This window comes from Acomys minous (genome assembly GCF_964271855.1).
Source record: "Acomys minous genome assembly, chromosome: 6".
Lineage (NCBI taxonomy): Eukaryota > Metazoa > Chordata > Mammalia > Rodentia > Muridae > Acomys > Acomys minous.
Genome location: NC_140487.1, coordinates 129026551 through 129045364, shown reverse-complemented (window position 1 = coordinate 129045364; position 18814 = coordinate 129026551). Strand labels below are relative to the sequence as shown.

At 45.1% G+C, this 18814-nt stretch overlaps 1 protein-coding gene across 6 annotated transcripts in view; it reads right to left on the bottom strand.

Moving 5' to 3' along the window:
* Positions 1 to 18814, bottom strand: part of GNB1 (G protein subunit beta 1) — a 68870-nt gene that overhangs the window by 35055 nt on the left and 15001 nt on the right. For 5 of the 6 annotated variants that reach the window (XM_084785161.1, XM_084785162.1, XM_084785164.1 and 2 more), the window contains exon 2: positions 6965 to 7013. The exons of the other annotated variant lie outside the window; for it this stretch is intronic. The gene's annotated coding sequence lies outside the window, so the exon portion shown is untranslated. The remainder of the gene's footprint in view (positions 1 to 6964; positions 7014 to 18814) is intronic. 6 annotated transcript variants of the gene reach the window in all.

The window sequence follows — 18814 nt, the reverse complement described above, 5'->3', positions numbered from 1 at the left end:
AACTTTAAAACTCCATCTAAAAGTGGGTTAAAAACAGTCATTATTTTTAATATACTTCTAATATATTACTGAAAATATGGTGATGAACTGAAAAAGAGAACTGTTAATGACAATAGTGGTGGTACATTCCACTACTTAGGTGGCAGAAACAGATCTTAGGTTCAATGCTATCTGTACCACAAACACCCAATCTAAATAAATGAATAAAATAACTTAAAACAGCAGGGCCTAGCTAGGGCGTGGTGGGGCACTCTTTTAATCCCAGCATGGGGAGGGGGGTTTGGGGGGAGGGGTTATGTGGCAAACACAGGTGGATATCTTTGCGTTCGAGGCCAGCTTGGTCTACAAAGAGTGTTCCAGGACATCCAGTGCTACACAGAGAAACCCTGTCTCAAAAAAAAAAAAAACCAAAAAGAAAAATGATCCTGTCTGAATTCTTTCTCAAAAGTCAAAGTTAGGGGCTGGAGAGATGGTTCAGTGGTTAAGGGCAAGGACTGCTCTTCCAGAGGACCGGAGTTCAAATCCCAGCACCCACATGGCAGCTCAGAACTGTCTGTAACTCCAAGGTCTGACACCTTCACACAGACATACTTGCAGGCAAATCACCAATGCACATAAAATAAAGGAAAAAATTATATATAAAAAAAAGTCAAAGTTAATAATATCAAATGGCAGGGGCTGGAGAGTGGGCTCAGCAGTTAAGAGCATGGGCTGCTCTTCCAGAGGACCCAGGGTCAGTTCCCAGCACCCACATGGCAGCTCACAGCCGTCTGTAACTCCAGTTCCAGGAGATCTGACCACTAATGTACATAAAAATTAAAAACCACTCAACTATTGTCCTTTTCTTTGTCCCCTCCCAACCAAGACAAGGCTTTTCTGTGTAGCTCTGGCTGTCCTGGAACACTCTGTACACCAGGATAGCTCTGAACTGAGATCTCCTCAGTGCTAGGATCATTGTTATTGTCATTAAGAGTAAAACACATCTGGAGTAAATCATCTAGATGACCCCAAAATTGTTAAGGTCCCTCATACTTTTCTATTCTACAGATCATCCACACTATGAAATCCCTTCCAATCAAACGTGCCTTTGTGCTGGGTGGACAGAGAGAAGGGTCAGTTCACCAAGTGCTTGACCTGAGAAGGGGGAGTCTGAGACCAAGAGGGGCCTACAAGGTGCTCCAGGTCCCAGACCGGCACCTGCTGCCGCTCTCAGCAGTGTTCTCCTGCTCTGTTGGTGCTTCTCACCCTGCTCCTGCCTTTTCTTAAGACAGAATTTGCAGCCTAAGATGGACTAAAACTTAGCATGATGCCCAGTGCTAGTATTGCAGGTCGGGCTACGGTGCGTGTTTTCAAGTGTGTTTCTTGAGTGGATGCTTGACTCATTAGCGAAGCTTCACCAAGGCCCTCCTTGGACATCTCTGGCACTAGAGAACATCATCTACTTTTACAGGAAAGACTGGGCCATTCTGTCTTTAGTACACAAAACCTAAGGACTGAAGTTTAGAAATATCCCTATATGACAATAAAATCCCAAATGAATAAAAACACAGATGGAGGCTGGGTGTGGTGGCCCACACCTTTAATCCCAGCACTCGGGAGGCAGAGGCAGGTGGATCGCTGTGGCCAGCCTGGTCTACAAAGCTAGTCTAGGACAGCCAAGACTACACAGAGAGATCCTGCTTGGAAAAACAAAAACAAAAACACAGATGGAAAGTTGTAATGCTATGTTTGCATATGTTTTGCTTGCTTTTTGTTGTTTGTTTGTTTGTTTGTTTTTTAAGACAGGGTTTCTCTGTGTAGCCTTGGCTGTCCTAGACTCACTTTGTAGACCAGGCTGGCCTGAAACTCACAGCGATCTGCCTGCCTCTGGCTCCCCGAGTGCTGGCATTAAAGTGTCTTGCCTGCTTTACCTTACACAGGGTCAGGGTAATTTTACAGTCAGGGCCACTATCCTCTGGCACTCCTTACCCTATTAAAAATCCTTCCTGGGGTTGGGGATTTGGCAAGCGCAAGGTCCTGGGTTCGGTCCTTAACTCTTGGGGGGCGGGGGGGGGAATACTTCTTCCCAGTTCGGCATTAACCTAAGAAAAGTAGCAACCAAAGTCATAAAGTACCTGAATTAGTCTAGTCAGCAAGTAGCATCTGACCTGGACATAAACGCTAAAGCCTTACATCAAAGACTGAAAACAGCACACCACCAGTCCTCTGTAAACAGAGGGTCTTTCTGAGCTGCCTGAACAGCTCTTCAGGTTCGGCAGCCAGCAATTTTACATCCATGTTACTACTTTTAGGCAATATAGCTGGGTGACTGTCATACACGTTTCTGGCTGTACAAGCCTGATGGCCGGAGCTCAATCCCATGCAAAGATGGGAGAAAACCACTCCACAGCTACCCTCTGTCTCTCCACACAAGAACAGAAAGAAATAAGATCTTAATAACTAGTGTTTGTTTTCACATTTTATCTATTTAACTGTGTATACGTATTGGTGTGTGCCACAGCACATAGAGCCAGGACAGAGGGTAACCTGATGAAGCTGGTTCTCTCCTGCCATGCAGCACTGCAGCGAGTGCCACTACCTCCTGAACCAGTATTACCCTTTCACAGTTTGAGTCAAGTGCAGCACACAACTAAAGAGTATGCCATAGTGCTATTTATACTACTTTAGTAATTAAAAATGAATGTTGTTTTAAAAGTTTTACTTACATATAATCACTTTTGCCTTTCTCTTCAGTGTCGTTAGTCCTTTGGCCCTTCTGAAAACCCCACCTGACTGGGCAGCTCTTCTCCTCCAGAGCATGTCCCAGGTAAGCTCTGGCTGTGCTGAGGCAGCACTTTCCAACCTAATCCACTAAGACAGGACCTGCTGAGGCCTCAGGACTGCCCATGACCCACATCTGCCTTCAGCTTTAACTCAGAACTGCTGTTTAGGAAGCTTAAATAATTTAAAAGAATGGGGCTAAAGGCATAGCTCAGAAGTAGGTGTTTGCCCTCTATGGAACAAACAAGTTGATGTGCTCTTCTTTAACACACAGCATCTTTAAATAAAATGTTAGTGTGATTAGAATAGCTCACACAAGGGGATGAGATGTAAAACTTTGGGACAAAGGCAGCAGCACCAGCAGAAGACCCCTGTGAAGGAGGCCATAACCTCAGCAAAGGAGGTCATGACAGGGTACCTCAGCAGTGACCTCAGGGAAGTCATGACAGGGCACCTCAGCAGTGACCTCAGGGAAGTCATGACAGGGTACCTCAGCAGTGACCTCAGGGAGGTCATGACAGGGTACCTCAGCAGTGACCTCAGGGAGGTCATGACAGGGTACCTCAGCAGTGACCTCAGGACCCCACTATTACACAGTTACTAACAATGACATTTGGGCTGCAAGCCTCCCACTGATAAGAAGGGCCAGAAATACGCCGGGCGTGGTGGCGCACGCCTTTAATCCCAGCACTCGGGAGGCAGAGTTGGGCGGATCGCTGTGAGTTCGAGGCCAGCCTGGTCTACAAAGTGAGTCCAGAACAGCCAAGGCTACAAAGAGACCCTGACTCGAAAAACCAAAAAAAAAAAAAAAAAAAAAAAAAAAGAAGGGCCAGAAAAGACACCTGCTGTCAAACCTGATTCTGATTGCCCAAGATACACTTGGTGGAAGGGAGAATCAACCTGTATACTCTGGTGTGCATGCATACACGCGCACACACACATACACACACACACACACACCACCACCACCATCACCAACAACTATTAAACTGTTTCAAAAGTGCACATTTTGAAAAATAACTTCGATTTCTTCAACATACAAATAGGACTTCACTAAGTCACTTCGGTCTGGTCTGGAAAAAGCATCACCTATAAAGCTGGCTGGTGGTAGTGGCGCATGCTTTGATCCCAGCACTTGGGAGGCACAGGCAAGCAAACCTGAATTCAAAGCCAGAGGCCAGCCTGGCCTACAAAGTTCCAGGATAGTCAAGACTACTCAGAGAAACCCTGCCTTGAAAAACAAACATCACCTATGTCACAGAGCTAAGACAAAAATTAAGTCTCTCAGTGATTATACTATTGAAATGTCTCCTTCAACAGAACAACTCCAAGGTTAATGACTGACATTTGAGTAGAAGTCACATCAGCCAAGAACACTACTATCCTTGAGACGCTATTTTCTTTTTTCTTTGGTTTTTCAAGACAGGGTCTCACTGTATAGCCCTGGCTATACCAAAACTCTCTGTAGACCAGGCTAACCTCCAAACAGAGATGACAGGACTTTCTAAACAATGTAAGGTTATGAGAGTGGCTGGAGTAACAGGTCAATGCCTTTGATCCCAGCATCAGGAGGGCAGCCTGGTCTACAGAGTGAATTTCAGGCCAGGGTTGCACAGTGAATAAGACCACTTGTGAAGCCAAAGCCAAGCCAACAGCACAGCTGAGGAGCTCTTTAGGAAGCAATTGCCAATACATTTTGTAAGTGTGATGATCTATAAGTGTAAATATTGTTTATGATTTTATGTTTAAAGGGACAAAGTATTTAAAAACAAAGAGTCTCTTCAAAATAGGCAGGAATCAGAGACACAGGTAAAACATGAGACAGCTGTGAGCTAGTGAGGACTCTAGTTTGCTGTTGGTTCTCCAAGTGATTACATCTTTGCATGGAGTTCAGTGTTCTATTAATACTCACCTTTTAAACAAAGTGAGGGGAAACACACTTCTAATCTCAGCACTCAAACAGCTACGACAGGAACACTCTGATAACTGGGTCAGCCTGGGCTATGCACTGATATCCTGTCTCAAATCTCTTTGCTGCTACCCCACTCCCAAATTATTTGTAGACTTTCAATCTTCATTTTTGACTGAAAATCCAAATGTAAGAAAAAAGAAAAAAATTCAGATATAGTCATTTTTTTAAAAACGGAAACTCAACAGAAGATAGAAGAAGCTGCTGGTTTCCTGCTAGATGACCCAGCAGATATCTAGCCCCTCATCCCCAGTAAACAGTCTGTCTGGCATCTTGGCTTTCTACCCACCTCTCTTCTCCAATTTCTCATGCTAAATGAAGGCCACGGCCAGGGATCAGCATGACTTGAAAAACTTGTATGTTCTCAGCACATGATTTGCCTTAAAGAGTGATAGCTGGGGGCTGGAGACATGGCTCAGAGGTTAAGGGCACTGGCTGTTCTTCCAAAGGTCCTGAGTTCAATTCCCAGAAACCACATGGTGGCTCACAGCCATCTACAATGTGATCTGATGCCCTCTTCTGGCCTGCAGGTGTACATGCAGGCAGAGTATTGTATACATAATATAAAGTAATCTTTTAAAACCTTGAGCAATAAACCAGGCGTGATAGCGCAAGCCTTTAATCCCAGCACACGGGAGGAAGAGAAAGGTGGATCACTGTGAGTTTGAGGCCAGCCTGGTCTACAAAGTGAGTCTAGGACAGCCAAGGCTACACAGAGACCCTGTCTCTCAAGCCTAGAGTCTATCAGGACCTGAAGCCTTGCTAAACACTGAATAGGGATTTGACACAAAAACAAAAAAGCTCTTGGGTCTCATTATGTTGTTCTGGCTGGTCTTAGCTCCTGACTGCAAGCAATTCTGCCTCAAGCTTTCCAAACAGATAAAATGTGGTACCTGGAGTATCTTAGGAACACATCCTTTCGAGCAACAACTACCTTGAAATAAAACTAGGGACTCAAGGGGGCCCAGCGATGGCTTAGCAGTTAAGAAAGCTTTGCTACTCAGACATGCAGACCCACGTCCAGATCTTAGCACACAAATTCACAGTTGCAAACGTCTAAGTGCATTTGTGAAGGGTAAGACACACTCTCTTGACACACACACAATTTAGAGGATGGAGAGATGACTCAGGTTGTAAAGCTCTCAGCAGACACATCTGAGCACCATGTAGACACAACTACCTATATAATTCTAGCACTGGAAGCCAGAGACAAACAAATATCTGAAACTTACTTACCAGTCAATTTTAATTTAGTGAAAGACATTGTTTCAAAAAACTAAAATGGAGGGTCTGGGAGATGCTCTGGACACTGAGAGTGCATAGCACTCTTGCAGAAGGCCTGAGTCTAATTCCGCTTTTGAGAGTATCTGACCTCTTTGGCCCCCGAGAGCACCTGCACTCACATGCAAATACCCTACACAAAAACATACATATTTATAGTTAAAAATAAAACTTAAGCCAGGTGGTGGTGGCGCATGCCTTCAATCCCAGCACTTGGGAGGCAGAGGCAGGTCAATCTCTGTGAGCTCAAGGCCAGCCTACAAAGTCCAGGACAGCCAAGGGTACACAAAGAAACTGTCTTGAAAAACAAAACAAAACAAGAATAAAACTTAAAAAAAATAAAGAAGCAGCAGCTGTAGGGTTATAGATGAAGGCATTCGACACCAGTCTGCACTTTATACACATTTGTGGACACAAATAAAATTTCAGAATAGAGAAGTAGGTCAGATATTGGTAGTTTATACCTGTGATCTCGTTAAGGCTATGGAGTGATACATTGAAGAAGGGGCGGGAGCAGCAGCTTCTGAGGTGACTGAAGTGGTAAAGAATACTTTCTTGCTCCTGTAGAGGACTGGGATTTTGTTCTCACAACTGTCTGTTAACTCAGTTCCAGAGAATCCAATGTCCTCTCTGACCTCCAAAGACACTGCATGCTCGTAGGATACAGATACATTTATGTAGGCAAAACAGCCATACATACAAAATAAATTAAATCTTTTTTAAGGCTAGAGAGATGACTCCATCGTTAAGAGCACTAGCTGCTCTCTCAGAGGACAAGGGCATGAAGCACACCTTTATTCCCAGCACTCAGGAGCCAGCGCAGGCAGATCTCTGAGTTCAAGGGCAGCCTGGTCTACACAGTGAGCTCAAGGACACAGTGAGACTCTCTCAGAAGCACCCCCACCCCAGACAGAAACTGCAGAGTATCAACTGTGTATATATATATGAAGTTACCTTAGTTCAGAAGTGCTTCTGGCCCAGCTTCCCACACATGTAAGTCTATCTGTAACAGCAGAAAAGGTTGTTATCATATTGGGGCTGCGCTAACAGCGACGCAGCTACACTCTAGGAAAAGAACACATGAAACATCCTCTTCTCTAGCACTTTCTCCCCACAAGCTGCTCTACTCATTACAGTACTCAATCCCCGCCCAGCAGAGGCAGGCGGATCACTGTAAGTTCGAGGCCAGCCTGGTCTACAAAGAGATCCAGGACAGCCAAGGCTACAGAGAGAAACGCTGTCTTGAAAAAAAAAAATTTTTTTTTAAATTATACTCACTTTAAGGGAAAAACCAAACCAAAATAAATAGTAAGTAAGTAAACAAGAACGGAAACCAGGTATGGTGGTGCATACATACGTTTAATCAACACACAGAACTTAGATCTGAGGTCAAGTCAGCCTGGTCTACAAAGTGAGACCCTTTCTCTAAATAAGTAAATGGCAGTCACAAACACACTTAACAAAATCGAGAAACAGGGCTAGCAAGATGGCTGACTCAGTGGACAAAAAACTTGCTGCCTAGAAGCCACATCAGGTAGGAGAACCAACTCCCCAGAACCTGTGTTGACCGACCAACCACCCCCGCCCCCACCGCCAGGTATATAGTAGATAATTCCATTTATAACACATGCAAATTAGGCAAATCAGTCCGGCACAGTGGCAAAATCCTAACACTGTAATCCCAGCACTAGGAAGACAGAGGCAGGCAGATCGCTGAGGCCGGCCAGCCAGCCAAGGGTTAGGGTTAGAGCCTAAGCCTGAGTCTCAGAAGAAAAAGTGTGGGGGGAAGCAAATACACAGAGGCAAACACACAGGAGTCTCAGGGGCCGTGTATTAAAAGTGAAATTTTACTGTGTACAGGACTTCCTTTTGGGGTAACAAAAATATAGTATTAAGTAGAGGAGGTAGTTGCACAATATTGTAGATATACTAAGTGTTACTGAATCATTCTCTTAAAAATGCTTTAATTTTCTATTATGTGAATTCCACCCCCAAAAAGAAAAGGTAGGTGTTGAAATGGAAGTGGGAGAACACAAGTTAATCAGCTACATCCACCTCCACAAATCCTTTTTGAAAAGGTCCCAGAGGTACATGGCTGAGGAACCATCAAATTCTCTTAGTTTAAAAAGGGTCTCAACCTGGCACCCTGATATTTATTTACTTTTGATTTATTTATTTTCCAAAACAAGGTTTTTCTGTGTAACAGTCCTAAAACTCTTGTAGACCAGGCTAGCTTCAGAACTCAGATATCTGCCTGCCTCTGCCTCTGTCTCCCAAGCATTTTTTTAAAGGGTTTTTTAGTTTTACTTTGAAGACAAGGTTTCACTGTGTAGCTCTGTCTGGAATAGGCGCCATATAGACAGCCTGCCTCTACCTCTGCTTCCTTGAGTGCAGGGATTAAAGGCGTATGCCACCATATCCATCTTGCTCTGGCTTATCTGGGGTGAAGTTATTCTTTGGGGAAGGTAAGTTGCTCAGCAACTGGCAGGTGTACAGTAGAGCCCAACTTCTAATGCCTGCTTCAACACCACCACTAGCCCAGCTGCAGCCCAGGTAATATCTCCTCTATAGTCAAGAGACACTGACGCACATCTTTGATCCCAGCACTAGGCAAACGGGCAGCGGATCTCTGTGAGTTTAAGGCCAGTCTGGTCTACAGAGCAAGTCCAGGACAGCCAGCCAGGGCTACACAGAGAAACCCTGTTTCGGAAAAACAAAACAAAACAAACAAAAAAAGGATCAAATTCTCACTGCATGCTTGGCACAAAGAGTCCATTGTCTGGCTAACGGGGGCTTTTTACTTTCATGAACTTTCTGCTTCCTCCCAATCCTAATGCACCATGCACTGGACCTCCCTAAGGCAGAGGATCTCGGAAGAAGTCTATGTGTAGAATGAGTTGACTTGTAATTTCCTATGTTTTCACAAATTAAACATGCTGTTCTTTTTTTTTCTGTCTCAAATTTGTTTAAAATAAAAAAGTTTAATTACATCTTTAAGGAAATGGTTAAATCTAGAAGCGAAATATTAAATTATTCTTGATGCTTTCTCCGATTTCCCTCATCTAACTCAGGCTCTTATAGGAAGGAGAAAAGGATTCTGACAGGCCCCAGGACAGCAAGCACATAGAGGAAACAGGAAAGCCAGGGGGCTGCAAAGAGAGCTCAGCAGTGAAGAGCACTGCTGCTCTTGCAGAGGGCCTCAGTTCAGTTCTCAGTGCCCACACCAAATGGCTTATAACCAATCTCCTGTTCCCAGGGGCTTCAACACCCTCTTCTTAGTAGGCACAAGGAATGTGCATGGTGCACATGTGTATACACACACACACACAAATAAAAATTAAAAAGAGGTGATAGGCTGTTTGTACAGACCTCTACCATTTCTAAAAATCTTTTCTCAAGTTTTTCCATTGTCCTCTATAATATTAACTAAACAATGGTATCTGGCCCTGTCCAACAAGGCTTATCAACCTCCGTACAGCCCTGCCAACTATCAGTCTGTCCGAGGAAAGGTCCGTGCTAGCTCATTTACTTGCTGTCCCCAGGGCAAGCCCCAGAACGGAAAGGGTGAGTGGGAAAGAGGCACAAGTAGGCCAAGCAACCGTGGGGCCCTGCAACACAGGCTGTAAGCTATGTACTATGTCAGTATTCATCTTTTCATTCTGCACCATCCAACTAGAGAAACTAGTCACAGAGCACCATGCATAGATTCAAAACACATCATCAGGTAATAATGGCGGGTGTAGTGGCGCACGCCTTTAATCCCAGCACTTGCGAGGCAGAAGCAGGCGGATCACTGTGAGTTCGAGGCCAGCCTGGTCTACAAAGCGAATCCAAGACAGCCAGGAATACACAGAGAAACCCTGTCTCAAAAGAAAAAAAATGTTCTTGTTACCTTCCTAGACCTCCATGAAGTAACATTTCACAGGGCTGCATAAAGGGACCTCACAGGAATGTAACTTTTATGAATACACAGCTAGGCACGACAGTAAACATGGCAAACACACAGCTGCTCAGGACCAGCCTAGGCACCATAGGAAGATCCTTTCACAAAACATCACAAGAGCTGTAAAAAAGCCTGGCCCTGAAAACAATGGCACCAAGCTGATTTCCTCTCCTAAGAACCCAACAAAACAAAACCTGTAAATTCTATTTTTTAAAAAACAAAAAAACCAAAAGCCGGCTAGTTAGAGAAGAGCACTGAGAAGCCGCAAAGCTGGGCGTCTGCCGCGCCACACTTCATCCAGCCACTCATTAGCCTGAACCGCTGACTTCCACAGCACAGTGTTACCATAAAGCATTGTAAAGCGCATTTCAGTTAAACATTCAGGCCAAAAAGCATAATTACAGCACAACTCTCAGACCCCCACAGGAAAGGGAGGTGCAGGAGCCCAGGTGCAGGGCTTGGCAGGGCTTTTCACACAGTCCTTGCCCTCCCTGGCTGAACCCCAGAGCCCTCAGCCACGTAAGTAACAGCCGGGAAAGCACAGGAACCTGTGTCTAATCACAGCTATTCATCATGGAGGCGGTTCCTCTTTTTTGCTCCTTCTTACAGATGACCCAATTAGCCTCCAACTGCCCACTACAGAAACTTCTGATTTTTCTTTCTTCAGTTTTTCGATATAGGATTTCTCTGTGTAGACCAGGCTGTCCTCAAACCCAGGGATTCACCTGCGTCTGCCTTCCAAATGCCAGTTAAAGATGTACACCACCACCACCCGGCAAAACATCTGATTTTGTTGTTGTTTTGGGTTTTGCTTTGAAGACAGGGTTTCTCTGTGTAGCCGTGGGTGTCCTGTACTCACTTTGTAGACCAGGCTGGCCTAGAACTCAAGAGTGCTGGGATTATAGGAGTGTGCCACCGCATTTGGCAAAACGGTTCTACTTGGGTTTGAATCCCAGACCTCCAGACTTAAAGCCTGGTACCTCACCAACTGAGCCTTGAGACACAGTCTCTCTAGGTAGCCCTGGCCATTCTGGCAGTCCTTACTTAGATGAGGCTGGCCTTGAACCCAGACATCTTCTTGCCCCTGCCGCCCTGGTGCTCACCTCATTTAACCCTCACCACACCTATGAGGACAGTGATGTAGAATGGGGAGAAGAAAATGTGCAACAATGGACATGTGAACTGTGAGGAAAAGAAAACACAACTGGCTGGAAGTGGTAGCACAAGCCTCCAACCCCAGCATTAACGTCTGAGCTCAAGCCAAGCTAGGGACACCCAGTGGGTTCTGTCCCGAGAGAGAGAGCAACACAACTGGCAGCTAGGGCTACACAGTGGGGCTGTTGAGAGAAAGGGGGAGAGAGGGTGGGGAGGGGGGAGAGAGAGAAAGAAGGTGGGGAGGGAGGGAGAGATGGGGTGGGGGGGAAAGAGGGGATGGGAGAGAGAGGTGGGGAGGGGGGAGAGAGACACGCAGAGGGAGATAGACACACACACAGAGAGAGGAGACAGAGAGAGAGAGAGAGAGAGAGAGAGAGAGAGAGAGAGAGGGAGGGAGGGAGAACAACTGGCAGCAATGTTGTTGCTCTTCCCTCCAGAGTCAGAACTAAAAACAAACAAACAAACAAACAAACAAACACAAAACAAAACAACTGAGGGGCTGCTAAGGTGACAACAGCTGAGAGAGCTGCCTGTCTATCCAGGACTCCCAGTGTTCACACGGCAGCACACAGTTGTTTGTAACGCCTGTTGTAAGGGATCCAACACCCTCTTCTGGCCTCAGTAGACAGACACCAGACATAAACTGTGCACAGACATATATGTAGGTGAAACACTCATACACATAAAACAAATCTTATAATAATACATGATGGTGGCAGACACTCTGCTCTTGAAATGAACTGAAAAATGTCACCATCAACTGACCTATGACTTAAGTTTATGAATGGCTCCACCAATACCAGGCCAATTAACTGCTATTTTTGCTGGCAGGCATATGCCCGCCTCCCTGCACTATTGACAGCAAATACTTATCTTGTGGATTACACGTTAACATCAGTTTCAGTCAACATACAGGAGCACCCAACAAAAAAACAAGCAAACAAATCCTACAAACCTGGATTAACATGGTAACACCAAGTTCATCTACTCCGGAGGGATGTCAGACAACGGAGCAGAGAGCCAAGGATTAAAGGAATTTATTTCTATAGAGAAATTCAGGTAGCCCCTTTGCAAGGCCCTGAGAGTACATCTCACTGAAAATCTCCCACTTCTCTCTATAGTCATCTTAAACACTCCTGTCAAGCATCCAAACACCAGAGCTTCGCATTATCGCTGTGGGCCCTGGGAGTCTCCTCCACTATCTGTGTCCCACCCTTCACTGGAAGTGTCACCTCTGACCACCCTCGCACTCTCACAAGACCTCCATGCACTACAGCTCTTTTCACCTGTTCTTTGAGAGCTACTGTTCCTCATGCCTATTCGCAGGACACACCTCACACAAACTCTGGGTTTTCCTCCCCTGGAAAGTGCAGAGTGCCTGACTACAGGAAAACGGCCTCCAGGCTCTATAATTTGCAGCTCACCATCCCTTTCCATTCTCAATCACTCAGGATCCCCTCAGTTTGGTAGGTTAATTTGTATTTATGATATTCAGAAATTAAGATTAAGAAGATATAAACTTTGTGGGTTTTTGTTTTTTTGGTTTTTCGAGACAGCCTTGGCTGTCCTGGACTCACTCAGTAGACCAGGCTAGCCTCAAACTTGAAATCCACCTGCTGCTTCCCTAAATGCTGGGATTACAAGTGTGCACCACTGCACCTCGCTACTGACTTGTGAATCTTTTTTTTTTTAAACTGTGAATCTTGAAGTGTAAATCCATAAACTCTTAGCAGTTCCTGAAACCCTTGTAAGGGTCCCAATCGAGAACTATCTGTAATCGCATGAACATTTTACTTGACTGCCATGTTGAATCTGTACTGACTGATGACTACTTCGCACAGATCAAGGCTATGCTACAAACTGGTCATTTTCACAGGGCTCAGTTCATCACTGGGCATGTCGTTAATCCCAGACTCAAGAAGCAGAGGCGAGCTTGGTCTACATAGTGAGATTCAGGCCAACCAAGGATTTAAAAAAAAAAAATCATTAATTCTTCACATTGATGATTTGTAGTTTGTTTTTTATTAAACAAAATCTTGATATGGGTCCCAGTCTGGCCTTTAAAAAACCCAGTGCCACTGATGGATTGTCAAAAATTGGTTCTGTTGGGAAGATACAAGTGAGGGGATAACAATCAGAAGGTTCTGATACTCTATAACTCAACTGCCCACCCGCTCTCTACTGCCTTGTGGCAGCAAGGGAAGCAGGCATGAGGCACACAGGCAGGCACTGTGCACCTGAGTTAAACAACTGGCTGCTCAGATATAGATAGCTTCTCAAACATGAACAAAGAGAACTAGATACTTAAAATAACAAGTGTTGATGGCAATAAAATAATAGGAATATTTAATATAATAAAAGAGAACATCTCAGAGAGACTGCTCAGGGGCTAAGTCACTGGCTTTGCCAGAGGACCTGGTCTGATTCTTAGCCCACACATGGTAGCTCACAACCATCTGCAATGCCAGTTCTGGGCATCTTCTGGTCTCTGAAGGCATGCATATGGTACACAGACATACATGCAGGCAAAACACCCACATACATAAAACAAGAAATTTTTTTGTCTTTCAAGACAGGGTTTCTCTGGGTAGCCCTGGTTGTCCTGGGAATTCATTCTGTAGACCAGGCTGGTCTTGAACTCAAGAGATCTGCCTGACTTTGCCTCCCCAGTGCTGAGACTAAAAGGCAGGTATCTCCACCACCTGGCCATAAAATCTTTTTGAAAAAATAGGAGCTGGGCAATGGTGGCCCATGCTTTTTTTTGGGGGGGGGGGTTCGAGACAGGGTCTCTCTGTGCAGCCCTGGCTGGCCTTGAACTCACAGCGATCCACCTGCCTCCACTTCTAGCCCACGCCTTTAATCCCAGCACTTGGGAGGCAGAGACAGGAAGATCACTGAGTTCAAGGACAGCCTGTCTACAAATCAAGTCCAGGACAGCCAAGGTTACACAGAGAAACTCTGTCCTGAAAAACCAAACCAAACCAAACAAATACAAGTTTTCGGGCTGAAGAGATGGCTCAGAAGAGCACTGTCTGTTCTTCCAAAGGCCCTGAGTTCAATTCCCAGCAACCACATTGTGGCTCACAACCATCTATAAGATCTGGTGCCCTCTTCTGGTGTGCAAGCGCACATGTGGGCAGAAGACTAGGTAAATAACAAAAAATAAAATAAATAAACATATCTTTAAAAAAAAAGTTGTTTTCGCCCAGAGGTGCTTGTGAGGCTGAGGCACCAACGAAGAACCGTGTATGGACTGGACCTAGGCCCCTAGTAAGCGGAAAGGAGGCTGTCTCAGAGGAGGACCCAGTTGCATGATTTCTGATCACTGGACTGCCTCGCCAGGCCAGAGGAAGAGGAAGTGCTCAGTCCTGATGCAACTTGATGTGGGGGGCGGGTCCCCTTTTCCGAGGAATAAGGGAGGGGAGATGAAGGAAAAGGGAGAGAGGGGGAGTGGAAGGTAAAATGAATACATTTTTAAAATTAAAAAAAAAAAAAAAAGTTTTCAAACAAAAGTTGGTGTTTTTGTTTCTGTTCCTGCTACCATGACAGACAGTATCCAGCATTTAAATGGTAGGCATGTGTTATAGGGATGAAACCCCAAGCCTTATGGATGCTAGGCAGATGCTCTACCACTAAGGTACACATCCTCAGTGTACTCATGAGATCTGAGGATGGTACTAGTAAAATGGCTTTTGTTAATTATCAAATGAAGCACTGCCTACATTTGAACTCTCTCTTTTTATCAGTGAACTTTCCTTTCCCGAATGACCTATACATGTTGCTTTTAACTCACAGATAGATAAAAGATCCATTCAGAGCATAAACTGGAGTAAAATGGTTTCATGTAGCTATTTGGAAATTTGTCAGTTTCAGATTCCAAGTTAGAACTATTCTTAAAGAAACTGACCACCTGGGTACATAGTGTGGGTCAAATGAAACATGCCTTGCCTGAAAAACAAGGTTGGGGCTGGAGAGATGGCTCAGGTGGTAAGAGCACTGGCTGCTCATCCGAAGGTCCTGAGTTCAGTTCCCAGCAGCCACATGGTGGCTCATAGTCATCTGTAATGAGATCTGGTGCCCTCTTCTGTCTGTTGCTCTCAGCTGTCAGGCAGGCATACATGACATACAATGCTTAGATACACAAATAAATAAAATAAATAAAACAAGGTTGGGCTCATGAAATATCTTAGCAATATAACCCCCCATAGTAAATAAAAATTGTTAAAAAAAAAAAAAAAAAAAACGCCGCCGCAGAGTGTACAGAGAGAGCAGGCCTGTGACGTCATCCTCTGATGCATGTGCGCGCGCGCGCGCGCGCGCACACACACACACACATTAGAAAAGGAGAATAGGACCATTTGAGCAGTCAGGATGGCTCTGTGGCAGTGTTTGCCTCCAGTGGGAGCCCTGGACTCCATCCCGCCACTACAACCAATCTTAAAGAATATTTATTTAACAAGACTATAAAAACCCTTTCCCTGTGAGAGGCTGCTTTCCTTCTTCGTTTAATTTTTCAAGACTGTTTCTCTTTGTAGCCCTACTGTTCTGAAACTCACTCTGAATAAGATCTGTTTGCCTTGGGGCTGGAGAGATGGCTCAGCTGTTAAAAGCACTGACTGTTCTTTTAGAGGTCATGAGAGTTCCAGAGGTCATGAGTTCAATTCCCAGCAACCACATGGTGGCACACAACCATCTACAATATGATCTGATGTGCCCCTCTGGCCTGCAGATGTACATGTAGGCAGAGCACTGTATATGTAATAAATGAATATTTTTTTTAAAAAAGATCTGCTTGCCTCTACCTCCCACGTGCTGGGATTAAAGGCATGGGCCACTATGCCTGACTTCTTAAAAGTTGTCCATCTTTGAACACAACCTATTTGAGTTCTGCTGGAAGCCAGAGGAAGGTACTGGGTCCTCTGGAGCTGTAGTTTTTTTCCTCCATAAAAATGTTATTCTTTTTTTTTTTTGTTTGTTTGTTGTTTTTTTTTTTTTTTGTCTTTTGAGACAGGGTTTCTCTGTGTAGCCTTGGCTGTCCTGGACTCACTTTGTAGACCAGGCTGGCCTCGAACTCACAGCGATCCGCCTGCCTCTGCCTCCCGAGTGCTAGGATTAAAGGGGTGCGCCACCACGCCCGGCTAAAAATGTTATTCTTAGTAACATGCTTTCCTAGTGATTTAATATATATACATTTGGGAGGAGCAGGCTTTATGGTGTTTATGTCAAACATTTGGGGATTCTCCTACATGTGTGTGTGGAGGATGGAAGTTGACTTGGGATCTAATACTTTCCTTAGTTGTATTTTGGTAGAACTTGACACTTTCTTATTTTATTTACTTATTTATTTATCTTGGTTTTTCGAGACAGGGTCTCTCTGTGTTAGCTTTGCCTGCCCAGGACTCACTCTGTAGACCAGGCTGGCCTCAAACTCAGAGCGACCCACCTGCCTCTGCCTCCCGAGTGCTGGGATTAAAGGTGTGGACACCACACCCAGTTTATTCATTTTAATTACTTGTGTGTGTACACATATGGATGTGGGTATCCTCAAAAGTTAGAAGAGTACATCAGACACCCTGGAGCGAGATGACAGGCAATTTTAAGTTGCCCAGTGTTAGTGCTGGGAACTGAACTCGGATCCTCGGAAAGACTGCATGTGTTCCTAACCAACTGAGGCATCTCTAGATGGCCCTCAATTTTTGAGAAAAGTTTCTGACTGAAAGTGGAGGCAGCAGGGCTGTGGGAGCTGCCAGCCTCCCATCCCAGCCCCACTTCACTCTCAGGACTGGGACACGCTGCCACACCTTGCTTTTTAGGTTCTAGGGATTCAAATTTGGTTCCTCATGTTGACTTACCCACTGAACCAATTTCCCAGGGTCTGGTTTAACGTTTAAAAGCTTTGCAGTCCAGGACTACAAGGATGGAATAGTGGGTAAAGCTCCGCACTTAACCCTGATAACCTGAATTTAATCCTGGGATTATAGAAGAGAGCTAACTCCTGCAAGTAGTCCTCTGACCTCCAGCTCTTCACTCCTCAAAACTTAAGTTAATTTAAAAGAAGGGGGTAAAGGGGTGGGTGGGTGCCGGAGAGATGGCTCAGAGGTTAAGAGCACTGGTTGCTCTTTCAGAGGACCTGGGTTCAATTCCGGCAACCACATGGTAGTCACAACTCTCTTAAGTCCAGAATCTGATAACCTCACACAGACATACATACAGGCAAAATACCAATACACATAAAATAAAAATATAAATTAAAAAAAAAGATTCACAGGTCAGAGTAAGCACTGATCCCAAGGCTCCAATCACCATCAAAATGCTATTAATTCCCAAAGACCTCCACTCTTCTAGAGCCTTAGTCACATCACAGAAGCCATGGTTCACTGGTGTGTGTAGCTAGTGTGGCATCAGCAAAGGCGACCTCTCTTCCTGAAGCTTAGAACTAACAAGAAGCTCAACATCAGGCTACAAAGCCTGGAGTCCAGGAATTCCCTAAAAGAGAGGCCCTAAAGGGGGGTGGGGGGTGAACTCCAACACACTTGGGCAGGCTTGCGCAGGGCAGGGTGCTCAGGGACTGTCCTGCGCCCGGGAAGCAGAAGGTGAGGGTACAGTAGCCACCACTGAAGCTGCACAAACCAGCCACCATCTGCCCAGCAGGCACCAGGTCACAACTAGACTCAGCGCCTCAGGCAGCCCCAGGCCCCTGTCTGCCACCAGCTTCACTCCAGCTGCAGCACCGCTGAAACCCGGCCAGGCTCCTCCCTCTCTGCTCTGAGCATGCTCCAGACTTACACATGGTCCCCAGCCAGCCAGTCTGGAGCTCTCTAGATCAAAGTTCCCAATTTTTTCCAAGACTCTGATTTTTCTGTATCTACTTCTCCCCGGGAAAATGTCTGGCCTTGGATAAATAATTATTGTGTGCTTATTATGTGCCAGACACTGCTCTGTTGCTCAAGACAAAGCAGATAATGGGGTCTGGCTGCTGTTTGTTACATGAAAAACACACTATCTGGGCTGAAGAGATGGCTCAGCCATTAAAGGCTAGGCTGACAACCAAAAATACAAGAAAAGCACACCAACCATCTCCTCTCCTCTCCTGACCTCAGGTTCACGTTAGAGACTTCACCACGATCTAGAACAGCTTAGGTAACCCTGAGAGCCACTGACTTCCTTATCCTGGCCAGGCTCCCACAACTTTATGTTCAGGACCCAGAAAAGAAGGTGCCGAGTAAGCATTTGAAATATTAAACAACTGGGAGGCAGAGGCAATTGGATCTCCAAGAGTTCGAGGCCAGCCAGGTCAACAAGTTCCAGGACAGGCAGAGCTGCTACACAGAGAAACCCTATCTAGAAAAAAACAAAAACAAAAACAAAAAAACAAAAAAAAAAAAACTAAGTAAGTTAATTCACATAAAGGAAAGGGATTATCAACAGACAAGTAGATGAGCATCTATAGTCTATTTTTTAATTGATTTAATTGTATGTACATTGGTGTTTTGTTTTGCCTGCATTTGTCATGGAGTTGGATCCCCTATAACAGGAATTACAGACAGTTGTGAGCCACCATGTGGGTGCTGGGAATTGAACCCAGGTCCTCCGAAAGAGCAGCCAGTGCTCTTAACTGCTGAGCTACCTCTCCAGCCCCATCTATATTTCTTATATTTCTATTTTTCTTGTAGGGAGTGTTTTATGATCACCGCAGAGCTGCTGAG